Raw genomic sequence first — 15,358 nt, 5'->3', positions numbered from 1 at the left:
GGGCGTCTTAAGACAGGCTGGTGGGTGTCTGCATACACTATGTGATCGCTCCCTAAGAAATACTGGGCGTGCTAATGCATTGCTGTGCGGTAGCACTGCCTACGCAATTTGCATACACATCGTGCGAGCGATCACATCTAGCGAGCGGCTCTGAATCAGGCCCTTAGATCTCTGCTAATGTCTGAATACCTTTTCAAGCAGAAAGTTCTTTGTTTACCCCCCCCCCACGGTTTTGGCAGACAGGACTGCATCCTTCCTTTATTTATATGTATACATACAAGAAATAGTTAAGGTGGATACGCACTATAGCGATATATCTGCAGACCGAGTGAACTGCAGATATATCTGCAGATGCTGGTTGCTCATACACACTGAACAACCATCATCCGCATGCTGCACCGGGTTGGGCCGGCCTGGGGGCGGGTAGGGGGTGTGGCCTAACTGTGGAACTCGTAGACACGCCCCCTTAAAAAACATTGGCGTCGCGGCGCTGTGGAGGGGGGCGCTGTGTGTCCCTCAGCCCGGCGCACAGCCAATGGGGTGCACGATCAGCGTGATCGCTCCCCCCCCTCGGCATAGGAGACTCTCCGGCTGCTGCTTTAGCAGCCTCAGACAGTCTCCCAGTGAAGCCCAGCACACAGCAACATGTGCTAGACTGCTGTGACCTAAGAGGGATGGGGAGATGTGCCAGATCCGGGTAATTAGTACCTGTTCGTGGCTCCCCCCTCTCGGCGCTCCTGTGTACAGGCGATCGGCCATACACACTTGCCGATGGACAGATATGTCTGCAGACATATCTGTTCATCGGCTGTGCAGCACAGCCAATGCGATATGTCTGTGAACGACGTTGTTCACAGACATATTGTCTGTATACATTGGCCGACGAGGGCACGATATATTGGCCAATCAATTGATCGGCTAATATATCGGCCAGTGTGTACCCAGCATAAGTTTCCCCATGTCCTGTCAGGTTAACTGGCATCTTCCTGCTGACAGGCTTAGAACGTACATTTAGATTGACAATCTGCTCAGGATCTCCTGATGACATAACATGCTAAGGAAAACCTTGCCCTGTTTCTTAATTGAGTCACCTTTGATAGTATGACAAGACTTTACATAAGGGTCTTCCTATGCCCTTACATTTACAGATCAGTTATACTGTGAGTCATAGGCCATATTTAATGTAATCTATATTCTCTACAATAATAATAAAAGAGGGTGGGATGCGGGAGGGTAATTTAATTTTACGTAAGTCCGTGGGTCTCCCCAAATTTTTGAGATTCTCCCGGACAATACACGAGAAAATACACAATTATGTCACAAATACATTCATGATTGCACTACACTGTATAAGCTGTTGCCATTTAGCAGCTTGAGTGCATGCAGTTTATTAGTCTGTAACGCATACAAATTTTTGGATTTCACAAATATTATATAATAGCCATTCACATTTAGCAAACAACTAGAAACACATCTATATTAAGGATGTAGACGTTAAGTACTATTTGCCCAGAACTTTTTTTTAACAGAGGTATTGTACTTTTTTATGTCACATTTCCAACCTAAAGATTGGGATAGAGGAAAAAAAACAAAAAACAGAAATTCCACCATGGCAGAATAAGACGCTGAGTAACTTAATAGTCTGTTTGTGCTGTATTTAAATCAAATTAGGAAAATCTGTTCTCATGTCTCCAAATGTGCACCATAGGACAAACAGTCCTGGCAATAAACAGTCATGTCAGCAATCTCAGTTAAATGCAGATTTATTGGCTTTAAAGGGCAGTCTCCAAGCCTGCATTTGGACAGCTGACTATGGTGTTCTAGAGAAAAAAAAAAAAAGAGCAAGAAATCCGAGCGTCACTTTTCCCCATTGAGAAGCAGCAGATTGTAACGAGGCAGAACCTCCAACAGGATATTAATTACTCCAAATTGGCAAAAAAAAAAACACAACAACTCTGTGATAAATGTAAAGGAAACTCTAGAACCAGCTGTGGAAGAACAGACTGGGGATGCCAACTTAAAAACATTCACAAAACAGAAGAAAACAATAAAATAAAGTAGTAAGAATAGCCTTTGAAGTGAATTTTTGTAATGTATATCGTAGTTCTAGAATATCTGCAGGAGTAACGGCCAAAATAAGATCTAAAAATTGCACACTGTATAGCACAGGACACGTATGTTACATTTTCAGGCGGCAGCTTACATTTACCCTTTGTGCTGTGGGGAGGGTGTCAGTATAAAGCTGAGCTGCTTTGTCCGACAGTGACCCACAGTGTATAGCTGGCCACACACTAGAACAACTTTCATCCAACCAGCCAACTAGTTGATTGGTTGGAATGAAAATCTGGTAATGTAAATGATCAGCAATTTGCTCCTAAATGCCAAAAAACAGGTGAATAGTTGGCTGGTTGGATGTAAGTTGGTCTAGTGTCATTGAAAGCTTTGTAAATTGACAAATATATTAAAGTGCATCATACATTAAGATGCGTCATACATACTATAGTGCACTGTATATATATACTGTATAGGGTAAAGTGTTCTTCCACACTCTTAAAAAAGTCAGTGCATATGTAATAAAATGCATTATAGATCATTTTAAACACTCGCCTTCAGTACGTTAGCTTGGATAGTATAAGGAATAATACTGGACAGTAAGATCTGCACCCAATATACCGAGCAATGGTATTGACCAGCCTGCCAGTACTAACTTAGCCAAATATACAAAAAATATAAAGCTAAAAGTGTTTTTGAAAGTACAAAGCTTGTTGCCATCACCATTTATTCACACTCTGTGAAAGTTGCTGTTTAAGACTCAGTTGATGGAACCAAGTGAGAAGACACCACTGAATTTCTATAAATAGCTTAACAAACTTTCGGTCACACGGTTTACGATTTATTTATTTTTTATTAACTTCAGAGATTCTTATTCGCGATCCTTATGTTCTGCACAAAGTTATAGTGAGGCATATTCAGAATTGTAATTAGACTTGTCTTTTTTTTTTAAGGGAGACATTTAAGTGAATGGATATATACAATTACAGATTTATGTCATAATGAGCTTCTGTACACACTGTATATTGCAGCATTAGTGGCTGGACCATGGAGGATTTCAAAAGATGGGGTCCATATTGTGCAGCTGGTGGCATATGAATTTGGTCCAGTAACTAGCCACCTTTCCCAAGACATCCCCCCACCTCTGTCCAACCTATTGCATAAAATATTGGTTTTCAATTCCAGTCCTCAATTACCCCCTACAGGTCATGTTTTCTATATATATATTTTATTATGGACAGGTTTTGCTGGGTCACTAATTATCCCATCTGTTTCCACAGACAGAAATCTTGAAAACATGACCTGTTGGTGGTACTTGAGAATCAGAGTTGAGAACCACTGGCATTACACATTAATACCCCTTTTACACCGGAGCTAAAACCCGGGTTTTTGAAGGGTTAACCCGGGCAGCTCCCTGGTGTAAAAGGGGAGAGAGTTGGATCGCCGGGTCGAGTGACCCGGCAATCCAACCCAGGTAACTAGCATGGTTTAACACGGGCGTAGCCCGTGAAACCCTGCTGTGAGAACAGCGCACTCCGGGTCACGATGACCTGGAATGCGCTGCTAGCCAGCCGATTGGTCCGGCTTCAGTGGCGCTTGGAGATGACGTCATCTCCAAGCGACCACTTTCACTCCTCAAAAGCCGGGTCTATGCAGACCCGACTGCGGTGTGAGCGGCGCTGACTCGGGAATATCCCGAGTCGGCGCCGGCAAAATTCCGGGTCTGATCCGGATAGGAACTTTGTTCCAACTCCAGGTCAGACCCGGAATTTAGGTGGAAAAGGGGTATAAGATATTCTCCATGTGGGATCAGGCTACTAAACAATGAGTAAATGAAAAAATTTAAATAAATCAAACACTAATTGTCATCAATTTGTCTATTTCTGCAAAATAAAGATATGAAATATAGATATTTATGGCTGTGCATAAATGCCTCCTCGCAGCGCCAATTGTGATGCCATTTATCTATTTGTCCACAGATGTAGATTCATAGATTTGCACATTGAGGCTGCAGCCTCTGCAGGGGTGCGAAATATTTTAATCTTTTGATAGGAGAAATTTGGTGGATCAGGGCTAGGGTTGTCAGATCTTCCCTTTAATAAGGGACACATGAATAACACAGGTTCTGTGGCTGATTAAAAAACCAGGTGAAATTGAGACTTGAAGTCAGCCAGCCACAGATAGTGTGTAATTCAAATGTGTACCTTATTATAGGGGAGGCAACCCTAATCAGGACATTCCTGTAACGTCACTGTCAAAATGATATGCTAGTTTAACGATATAATGTGCCATCCAGCATTGTGCTTGCTTGCATTGGCTCAGCTGCCAGTCATTAAAGCAGGACAAATATACACCACCTGTCTGCGATGCCTTTGCCCGTCCAGCCTATGAACTAACTACCTGCAGTTAATGCTGTCCGATCTTGTCAAAGCATTTAATGGTCAGTACACGCTGTGCTGCCACAACGTGCCACATCGCAGTGGGGTCAATGAGATTGTGGGGGCCCCACCAATAACCCATGTCTGGTCTTTCCCCCCACAAGGACTGTGCTTTCTTTATTAGATTCTATAGAGGTTCTGGCAAACTGGAGTCACTCTATAGCAGGGTGGGGAACATTTTTTCTGCCGAGGGCCATTTTGATATATATAACATTATTTGCAGGCCGCCACGCCCTCTCCGTGTGATGTCACACAGGGGAGGGGCCACAATTGCCAGTGATTACAGCAATGCTCTGAGCATCTTGAGGATGCTCCGGGAGCTGTAAGGGTAGCGGTGTGACCGTCTGAATCATCCTCTGATGCTCCAGGTGGCACTGCTGCATAGATTCTGGTTGCAGGGTGCCATTCTAGGCACACTGCTAGCCAGATGAGGCTATCAGAAAAAATCTCAGAGGGCCAGACCAAATGATTCCGCAGGCCTTATACGGCCCTCGGGCCTGAGGTTCCCCATCCCTGCTCTATAGTATCAATAGAACAGCTCTTGCACCAACCAGGTGCATTGTGGGTAAGTGCTTTTGTAGGAGCGTGTAATAAAAACATTCATATCTACAAATGAATGAAGGGGAAGGTTCAAATGTGCTAGATTGACAGAACATATAAATTATTTTATTTTTAATACACGTACTAATATGCGCACCATTCAGTGCACCTGCAATCCTAAAAAGAAAACAAGGCACCTTCCCACGTTACTGGGGCACTGTTCATTAGTAGACTATTTCTCATGCAAGACAGTTATTTGCTCAACAAAGGGGCAATTTATATAATGCACAGACATTAATCATCCTAATCCTAACCCAAACATTGCACCTGGCCTACATGCATCAAATAGCCTAAAAACAATAATGAACCCAAATTATTTTATTGTTTCCTTATTCACTGCACATTATCAAGCCAGCGCAGACTAAGTTACTGCATTATGCATGGAACATAACTGATTTGTCTTGGAGACCTATTCAATAAACAGGCCCCGCCCACATATCGTATATCACATCAGTCATTTTGAAAGTGTTCCACCGAAAAATGTGTATTAATCAGTGTGGAGCAATATACACTTGTGAGGATAACCTCATACATTGAATATGCTTGTCCTGCTACATGTCTAACACAATGTAATGAAATACATGGACAAGTCGTCTGTCTTCCAATGATTAGTATATAATACACAGACTAATCAAGAACAAGCTTTGGTTACAGACTTCCTCGTTCTGTGTTACTGTCTGCGTCAGGGTCACTCATTCCCAGCTGATGCTAAATGATTAAACATTCTCAACACATCAACCGATCTCTGTTTATTTCATCACAATTTGTTTGAACTATAAAGGAAGGAATGTTCCCGTGTGACATGAATAAATCTCTCATCATAGATTCTTGCTATAGGTTAATTGACAGAATAATCTACAAAAGTTCTATGTATTTTTCATTTTTTATTTAAAGGGACAGCCTGTATATATAATTATGCTTACAATCTTGGAGTGGCCATAAAAGCTACCATATAGATTCCCCATGTGTTATAATTAGGACGAAACGCGTTTCGGATGTTTCAGTGTTTGAATTTTATCTCCTATTGCAGTCAGATAATCTGTTCCTGTGAAATTCAGACAAAAGAACCAAATAAGCATGATTCTCTATCTATGCTGTACATTTTTTTTTTTTTATATATATATTTTACATACATACACTATATTGCTAGTCATGTATTCTTTCTTTCTGTTGAAGATTCTGAGGATTAAAAACAAAGTATTTCCTACGAAGCATAATATCAGGTAAGGATATTATTTATGTGTGTGTTTTTGGTACGCAGGCACTTGTTTGCTGTGTTTAACACATTGGTTATTGTGCAAAACTTTAATAAACTTTGACCCCTTTGTGATTTTTTTATATGCTGAGAAAATGTAAAATGTTCTTTGAGTACTTGGTTCTTTGGATACAGAAGTACATAGAATATTGAAAAGATACTCAGATAAGCACCTTATATACTCGTATTTGGATTTTCCAGTAAGCAGGCACTTGTTTTCCCTTATTATAAGTTAACACAGAATATTTTTGGCATACAATATCACACTATTTGTTATTTTATATGTAAATCATCTTGTTGATGCCTCGAGTACGTGGATTGCACAATAAGAGTTTTATAGGACACTTTAGGAGCTGTTTAAGAATATGGGATGTGTAAACGTTAGGCACTTTGATAATTATGCACCTTATGTTCAAATTAGATAATGCACTAGTATAAGCTGTTTACATCTGTTTTCGAAGCAGTAACACAGAGCAACGTGGTAACACCAATATACCACATATTGCAGACTATGGCCCTGATTCAGACCCACTCGCAAGCAGCTGTCCGCTCGCAAGTGGGTCGATGGTCTGCACTGAGCATGCGCACGACGGAGGGAGCTCCGTCGTGCGCATGCGCCAGACGCGACGAGCGAAGGAAAGTCCTTCGCTCGTTGTGTCTGATCAAAGGGGGCGTGCTGTTGATGTTGATAGCACGCCCCCTTTGGTGGGCGTGCCGGGGGCGTGCCTCCCTGACGGGGGCGTTCCCAAGGGAACGCCTCCCGTCAGAAGCCGGCCCACTGACATCACTAGTGATGTCAGTGGGAGTGATTTTGGCTCTGATAGAGCCAAAATCACTCCGGGCCTTGCGGTTGAAAACCTCAACCGCAGGCTCCGGCTCGCAGTTTTGATGGTCGCGATGGTCACGACCGTCGCGGCCATCAAACTGCACGCTCGTATAGGCTGTGGGTGGTGACCCACAGCTATACGAGCGTCCAGGAGGACGCTCCATTTTTATGGAGGGCGGCCCTCATTCAAAGCGTGCGCTCTGCTCAGAGCGTACGGCTCTGAATGAGGGCCTATGTTCAAAGTTTGTTCTGATTTCGATATCAGCTAATGGCAGCTCTGGGAACTCACTTCCGGTGTGTAAATTCACTTTAGTGCTACATGTCTATATACAGCAGTTGTGTACTGTTACATGGACTTTTATGTATGTTACTTACAAACTTACAAAACTATTATAACATAAAGATATGAATGGACTAAATTTCGGACCCAAATTTATGAAATGTAGTAAAGAGTGATGTCCGATCCAGATTCCCGTCTCGTTCCTCAGTTCATACTTTGATCTAGAAAAGAGGAAATAAATAAATAAGACTTTAAGTAAAATTCGAAAATGAAACATCAGCATAACATTATTAGTGGAACAGTTGCATAACATTAGTGGAAAAGTTGCATAACATTATTAGTGGAAAAGTTGCATAATATTATTAGTGGAACAGTTGTATAATATTGTTAGTGGAAAAGTTGCATAATATTATTAGTGGAACAGTTGTATAATATTATTAGTGGAAAAGTCGCATAATATTATTGGTGGAAAAGTTGCATAATATTATTAGGGGAAAATTTGCATAATATTATTAGGGGAAAATTTGCATAACATTATTAGTGGAAAAGTTGCATAACATTATTAGTGGAAAAGTTGCATAATAATATTATGCAACTTTTCCCCTAATAATATTTCGCAACTTTTCCCCTAATAATATTATGCAACTTTTCCCCTAATAATATTAGTGGAAAAGTTGCATAATATTATTAGTGGAACAGTTGTATAATATTATTAGTGGAAAAGTTGCATAATATTATTAGTGGAAAAGTTGCATAATATTATTAATGGAAAAGTTGCATAACATTATTAGTGGAACAGTTGCATAACATTATTAGGGGAAAAGTTGCATAACATTATTAGTGGAAATGTTGCATAATATTATTAGGGGAACAGTTGCATAACATTATTAGTGGAACAGTTGCATAATATTATTAGTGGAAAAGTTGCATAACATTATTAGGGGAACAGTTGCATAACATTATTAGGGGAAAAGTTGCATAACATTATTAGTGGAAATGTTGCATAATATTATTAGGGGAAAAGTTGCATAACATTATTAGTGGAAATGTTGCATAATATTATTAGGGGAAAAGTTGCATAACATTATTAGTGGAAAATTACATAACATTATTAGTGGAAAAGTTGCATAATATTATTAGGGGAAAAGTTGCATAAATTATTAGTGGAAAAGTTGCATAACATTATTAGTGGAAAAGTTGCATAATAATATTATGCAACTTTTCCCCTAATAATATTATGCAACTTTTCCCCTAATAATATTATGCAACTTTTCCCCTAATAATATTAGTGGAAAAGTTGCATAATATTATTAGGGGAAAAGTTGCATAATATTATTAGGGGAAAAGTTGCAAAGAGCATGAAAACTGATAAACATTGCTGACTATCGTTTTCTGGGAGTGCCGAGGCTACGAACTGCATCTTCATACACAGACTTCCTGGCCTCAGCTATGGAACTGCGAGGGGCAATCAGAGTTACTCAGATGGCCTATGGTCTCGCAGTTGATCTGATGCTGTGTCTTAGGACTCAGCACTCGGATCTGCGATGCAGTCAGCAGGCTTCTATTTACACCAGGCGCCTCCTGCTGCACAGCTGCTTCCCTGCGTTTCCCTGCAGCTGTGAATCACACAACTCTGAATCAGGTCCATTGTTGTTTGCCGTGTATGTTATAGATCACTAATACGGTATATGTATGGCATGACTTTTACATGTATAACCACTATCAGTCTTCTGTATAGACAGTAATATTGATTAGTCTCCACACCCTTTGCTATTCTTTTGCTAATATTTGTGTGAATTTAATGCAATAGACAGTACTGTGAGAAGTATAGTACAGTAGGGACGGCAGAGCTCAAATACTGTATATTCGCGAAACCTAAGCGCGAGATCTGGCGCTGATGTCAGTGGGGCCGGCCCTAGACGGTAGGCATTCCCATGGGAACGTCTCCGTTTGGGCAGCCACACCCCCAGCCCGCCCACCAAAGGGGGCGTACTGTCACTCAACATCGACAGCATGCCCCCTTTGTAGCAAGACCCGGAGCGACGTCTTGCCCGTCGCTATCCGGGTCTCGCGCATGCGCATGACGGAGCCGCCTTCGTTGTGCGCATGCGCACTGGGCCAACATCGACCCGCGTGCGAGCGGGTCTGACTCAGGCCCTCAGTTCAAAGATCTTAAACAACACACAAGATCAACTGATATGCAGCTTGCATTGGACATGACATATTCGCCATAATACTACTCTTTGGGTCCTATGGACGTGCAATGTGTGAACTGTGGTGCCCTACACTTCTTGGTAGAGGAGATTAACGGACATTTTTCAGACTGCTGTCACAATGGAAAGGATTTGTTGCCCAATGTGGTTGTTCCACCATATTTAGCAGAACACTTTATGACAAATACCTTCAAATTACGGACTCATTGGACTCAATCCAATTAGGTGCGAATGGCGAGTAGCGAGTTTGTTTCTTGAAACTCGCACACTTTGCAGCGAAGCGCACTCCCGAGAATTCTCCAATCCAATTAAAAATGCCTATTCGCACTCGAGTAATGCATGAAAATGTGGGGAGACCATCCTGGACCTCCAAAATGAATAATTTCATTAGCAGGACCTTATAGAAGGCTGTTTGTAGGAATTAGGAAGGTACAGTAGGTTTTTAAATGGTGGTAAACTTGCTAATTTTTTTTTTTTTTTTTTTTTTAAATGCAAGAAAATGATTAAAAAAAACACCTTTTTTTGTTTAATCTCAAACAAATTAAACGAGAAGTGCCAAAAAAAAACTAGGAAAAAGGGTGATTTTGGGGTACTTTGAGGGCACCTTGAAAAATAAAACAAAAATGATAAAAACAATTACTTTTCAACTTAAAAAATTATTGTAATTAAATTTGGGGTGCCTAAACTAATGAAAAAGTTGATTTTGGGGTAATTAGAGGAAATTTTTTTTACCCCAAAAAATGACATGTAATTATTGGACTAATTAAGCTAACTGGAAACTTCCAAATGCCTAATTAGTCATTAGGGGGGTCCAGGGGGATCAGCACAGTGTCCCAACATTTTAACCTTAAAATAAAGATTTTACTTCCCATCTCTCACCCTCAGGGAGGTGCGAGTGGAAAGTTGCGAATTCAGTCTGACTGATTCAGTGCGACTTGCTAATTGGACTGCAAAATAAATTCACTATGCGAATTCGAATTGAAATGAAATAGCAACTTGCACCTTGCAATTGGCACCTAATAGGATTGACCCCATTATCTCCATAATATCCTCAGTAATTAATATCCATAATATCCGCCATAACTAAGGAGGTTACCGCTGGGATTCCCTAGTTATTATTATTAATAATAACTTTTATTTATAAGGTGCCAAAATATATACAAAAACACAATTGACATTAATAGGGTATATTCGATGCTAAATACAATACAAAGCAGGGCCTAATTCAGAAATGTAAGTAAAGTCGATATTTCCGTAAATCTCTATTGTTGCAGATCTGTGCATGCGTCTCTGGATGAAGCAGCAGAATTGCTTTACTTAAATCGGTTATTTTTGCAAAATTAAATTAGCATATAAAATGCAGATATTACCAATAGCACTATCTAAAAAAAGATATACCATTATGTACTTCAGCTTCTACTAAACTTATATGGCAAGCAAAAAAGGCAAAGATACAGTGGAATTGTGTACTTCAAAATAAACAGAATGGTTGAGCTAATTTCCCCTTCATGTTACGGACCTGGAAGTGACATGAGTCAGGGTGGAAGTGCAGTCCATACCTATTAAGACCACCTAAAGAAGAAAGTTGTCCCCTTGCGGGCTCAGAGGCGCGCCACTATGTTATGTTCACCCTCTATGCCTGCTTGGATGGTAGGGAATGACGTTGGACACTAACTGATGACGTCAGGGTCCTCTCCGTGAAGGGGATTTAGACATTACTTATAAATTTCCCTTCAGTTGTCTGACCACCATGCCTTGATAAATACCTGCTCAATAGGCCGAAACGTGTTGGCAAAGGAGGTGGTTACCAGGGAGAACACCAGAACCAGAAAGGGAATTTTTATGCATTGGGACACGATTTTCCTATCCTATTGCACTGAATTTTATATGTTTATGTACCATTTCCCTTTATATGAAGGGTATACATCTACAAAATACAGGATTGTTATGTGATTATCATTGTTATTATGCATATTCTTTGTAGCACAATTTTAATGGAAATATGTTTAGAATAAAAAATTCTTCTTATTCTACATACTGACTATAGACTATTTGAAATACCACTTAGGGTTACACTACCTGATATTGGTCATTTATCTACTTCACTTTTATATCATTATATGTTTGTTTGAGCGCCTATACAATATCCAAAATCATTTTATAGATAGAATATTGGACTAGGCCTCTCAGACATAGCTGCCTTCTCTGAAGCAGCGTTTTTTATATATATCTCAGACTGGTTAGTTGGTACCTCTAACTGGGATCAGTATGAAATACCGCCGGACCTATGCCATTTCAACCGTCGGCTTCCTGACTGCATCCCCTCTAACTATACAAATTAGGTGCTGGAGGAAGCATTATTTCATCCATATGCACCAGCTGCATAGCTTCATTTAACTAAGACAAATAGTCCTACCACTATACGTGATCACTTGTTTTTTCGGGACACTTATAATGACTGGAAGAGCATCTCTAACAAAGTATATAAAGAATATACTGTTACTAGTTACATCCCTATCTGGGGCAACCCTGACTTTCCACCATCTCTACAGTATATTTGGTTTACACTGTCACAAACGTGGAATTCAGGAGCTGTGTTCCCGGACTGGGCCTTGGATCTGTATTACTTGGCGCAGACGCTCGCTGGAGGAGACTTGGCTTAATGAAGTTTCTCCGCATGAGAGGGTGCAGCGAACTGACAGGAGTTTGAAGAATGCGGCAGTAACGTGGTAGCTAGGAAGCTACGTGGAGCGGCTGGATAGCCGTGGGTAGACGTTGGTATCTGAGTGGCTACGTGGAGCGGCTGGATAGCCGAGGGTAGACGTTGGTAGCTGAGTGGCTACGTGGAGCGGCTGGATAGCCGTGGGTAGACGTTGGTAGCTGAGTGGCTACGTGGAGCGGCTGGATAGCCGTGGGTAGACGTTGGTAGCTGAGTGGCTACGTGGAGCGGCTGGATAGCCGTGGGTAGACGTTGGTAGCTGAGTGGCTACGTGGAGCGGCTGGATAGCCGTGGGTAGACGCTGGTAGCTGAGTGGCTACGTGGAGCGGCTGGATAGCCGTGGGTAGACGTTGGTAGCTGAGTGGCTACGTGGAGCGGCTGGATAGCCGTGGGTAGACGTTGGTAGCTGAGTGGCTACGTGGAGCGGCTGGATAGCCGTGGGTAGACGTTGGTAGCTGAGTGGCTACGTGGAGCGGCTGGATAGCCGTGGGTAGACATTGGTAGCTGAGTGGCTACGTGGAGCGGCTGGATAGCCGTGGGTAGACGTTGGTAGCTGAGTGGCTACGTGGAGCGGCTGGATTGCCGTGGGTAGACGTTGGTAGCTGAGTGGCTACATGGAGCGGCTGGATAGCCGTGGGTAGACGTTGGTAGCTGAGTGGCTACGTGGAGCGGCTGGATAGCCGTGGGTAGACGTTGGTAGCTGAGTGGCTACGTGGAGCGGCTGGATAGCCGTGGGTAGACGTTGGTAGCTGAGTAGCTACGTGGAACGGCTGGATAGCCGTGGGTAGACGTTGGTAGCTGAGTGGCTACGTGGAGCGGCTGGATAGCCGTGAGTAGACGTTGGTAGCTGAGTGGCTACGTGGAGCGGCTGGATAGCCGTGGGTAGACGTTGGTAGCTGAGTGGCTACGTGGAGCGGCTGGAGCGCAGTGGGAAGGCTTGCTTAGCTAAACTAAGAAACTAGTTGCACTGGCAACTTGTGTGAGCATTGGGGATCCTTTTATAGTGGACACTGGGAGCTGACAGGCTGAGAGAGAAGGAGAAGGCTCCTCATTGGTGGTAGTGGGGTCACATGGGCAATCCAAGATGGCCGCGCCCATGGACCGGAGGACAGCGCTTCCTGGAGGTAGTCAGCGGGGACCAGCGGTCAGCAGGAGCCGGCGTGGGAGCAGCACAGCAGCGAGACCCTCCAGAGGACAACAGCGGAGACTGCCTTGGGAGAAGAGGAAGGAGCGTACAGCGTGGGAGCCGGAAGACAGCGCGGGTCAGCGCCCGCACAGGTAAGCGACGGGGTCTGATTCTGGGGTCTCCAGGCCGGCGTGTGACATACACATTGGAAATGTAAGGGTATAAATGTGATCCTTGATACATTTGATCCTGGTGGCCTCCTTATGTCCTTTCGGTAACTACAGGAGAAATTTCAGCTCCCATCAAACATTTCTTCATGTATTTTCAGGTTCGCCACTATGCAAACACCAAATTCCCTAAAGGCTTAAGCTCCGCACAACATACAAATAATGTGCTTTACTACAGTTATGTTCTACGTCTCCCTACCGAATTAGATCTCTATACCCCCATTTATTGCTAAATAACCGTGACAAATTATGGAATAATTTCCATGTTCGATGGTCAAGAGACCTTCCTAATATAGAGAATATCCAAGAACTGATCTCGCATACAGGATTTATCCTTAAAACATTAGGATCTTCTACAGGAGGTCCATATTAAATTCATACATAGAGCATATGTTCCTCGGGGTCAAAGGAAATACATGATTGCAGACTCACTCCACTGGTCAATGTCTGAAGTCTTCTATGGAAAATGCGTCTTACATACATGCTTTTTGGTCTTGTTCAAAGATTAAGAAATTCTGGCACAAGGTTTTGAATTTTGTTAATCTCACTTTTGGAAGTAACTTTCCCTTTTTATCTATTCCAATGTTATTTGCGCATATTGTAGCATGGAAAGATGGAACACAGATTCTACTTAAAATGTACTGTAACTAGCACCTTCTCAAATATAATAGCTAGAATCTAATTGGTTGCTATGGGCAACATCTCCACTTTTAAAAACACTCACTTTAGTAAATGTACCCCATATACGGAATATTTTACCTATATTAATCCTTATAGTTATGTTAGCAAAAAAATGTATTCTTGAAAAATGGATTAAGAAGGCAGCTCCCGACATTGAAGAACTTAAAACAATTATATTAGAACATACTGTATATATTTTGATAGGCGTAATGGGCTTTCTGACATTGAGAAGGGTGTGCGAAAATTCTATGCTAAATGGGAGACTTACATTCTCACTCTTCCATCACAGCGGCAGGATTGTATAAACAAAGTATTTGAAAATACGACCTGGTGCCTGCTGCAACGTGTTGACTGATATATTACTGTAACCCTTGACCCCTTATCTTGCTTCATATTCTTTGTCTAAACTAATATTTGTTAAAATTCTGAGTGGTTTAGTAGTATGGGCAATACTGAGATATATATATATAGAACAATGGGTTGACTATAGAGCGACTGGTTTATAAATGTGTATAAATCATATAATTATTCAGACCAATTCTGTGATTAAGAATAAATGAAAAAGTGCCAGTGCTAATAAATAAATAATTTAACAATTTAATTAATACAAGATATACAATGAAGAAAAAGATAAAAACATACAGCATACACATATCCCCTTGATGAAGTCCCCAGGACGAAACGCGTTGGGAGAGAGCTTGCCTTGCCTTATGAACCTATGAATATGCTAATCTCTATCCACCTTGCTCAGATAAGCCTTTTATTTTAACCATACAAAAGACTTTTCTATTTTTAAAGTGCATAGTATTTTAGACTTTCTCTGATTTTACCCTTCTAGAAAGAAAGGGTTTTATGTGTATGGTTTTATATGGTCTGAATAATTATATGATTTATACACGTTTATAAACCAGTCGCTCTATAGTCAACCCATTGTTCTATAT

The 15,358-nt window shown here is 41.6% G+C and overlaps 1 protein-coding gene across 3 annotated transcripts in view; it reads right to left on the bottom strand.

Annotated features, from left to right (window-relative positions):
• Window positions 1–3,692: 3,692 nt before the first annotated feature.
• The window catches only part of RGS22 (regulator of G protein signaling 22), a 142,503-nt gene continuing 130,837 nt past the window's right edge, over window positions 3,693–15,358 (bottom strand). For 2 of the 3 annotated variants that reach the window (XM_088442686.1, XM_088442688.1), the window contains one exon: window positions 7,215–7,672. The gene's annotated coding sequence lies outside the window, so the exon portion shown is untranslated. Of the gene's footprint in view, window positions 6,136–7,214; window positions 7,673–15,358 lie in introns of those variants that run through there. The other variant, XR_015869380.1, reaches the window with a different exon arrangement.

Source organism: Taudactylus pleione, unplaced genomic scaffold (genome assembly GCF_031769625.1).
Source record: "Taudactylus pleione unplaced genomic scaffold, aTauple2 ptg000314l, whole genome shotgun sequence".
In the NCBI taxonomy this organism is placed as follows: domain Eukaryota; kingdom Metazoa; phylum Chordata; class Amphibia; order Anura; family Myobatrachidae; genus Taudactylus; species Taudactylus pleione.
Note: the sequence above shows the minus strand (reverse complement) of the source record. Positions and strands in the feature narration are given on the sequence as shown.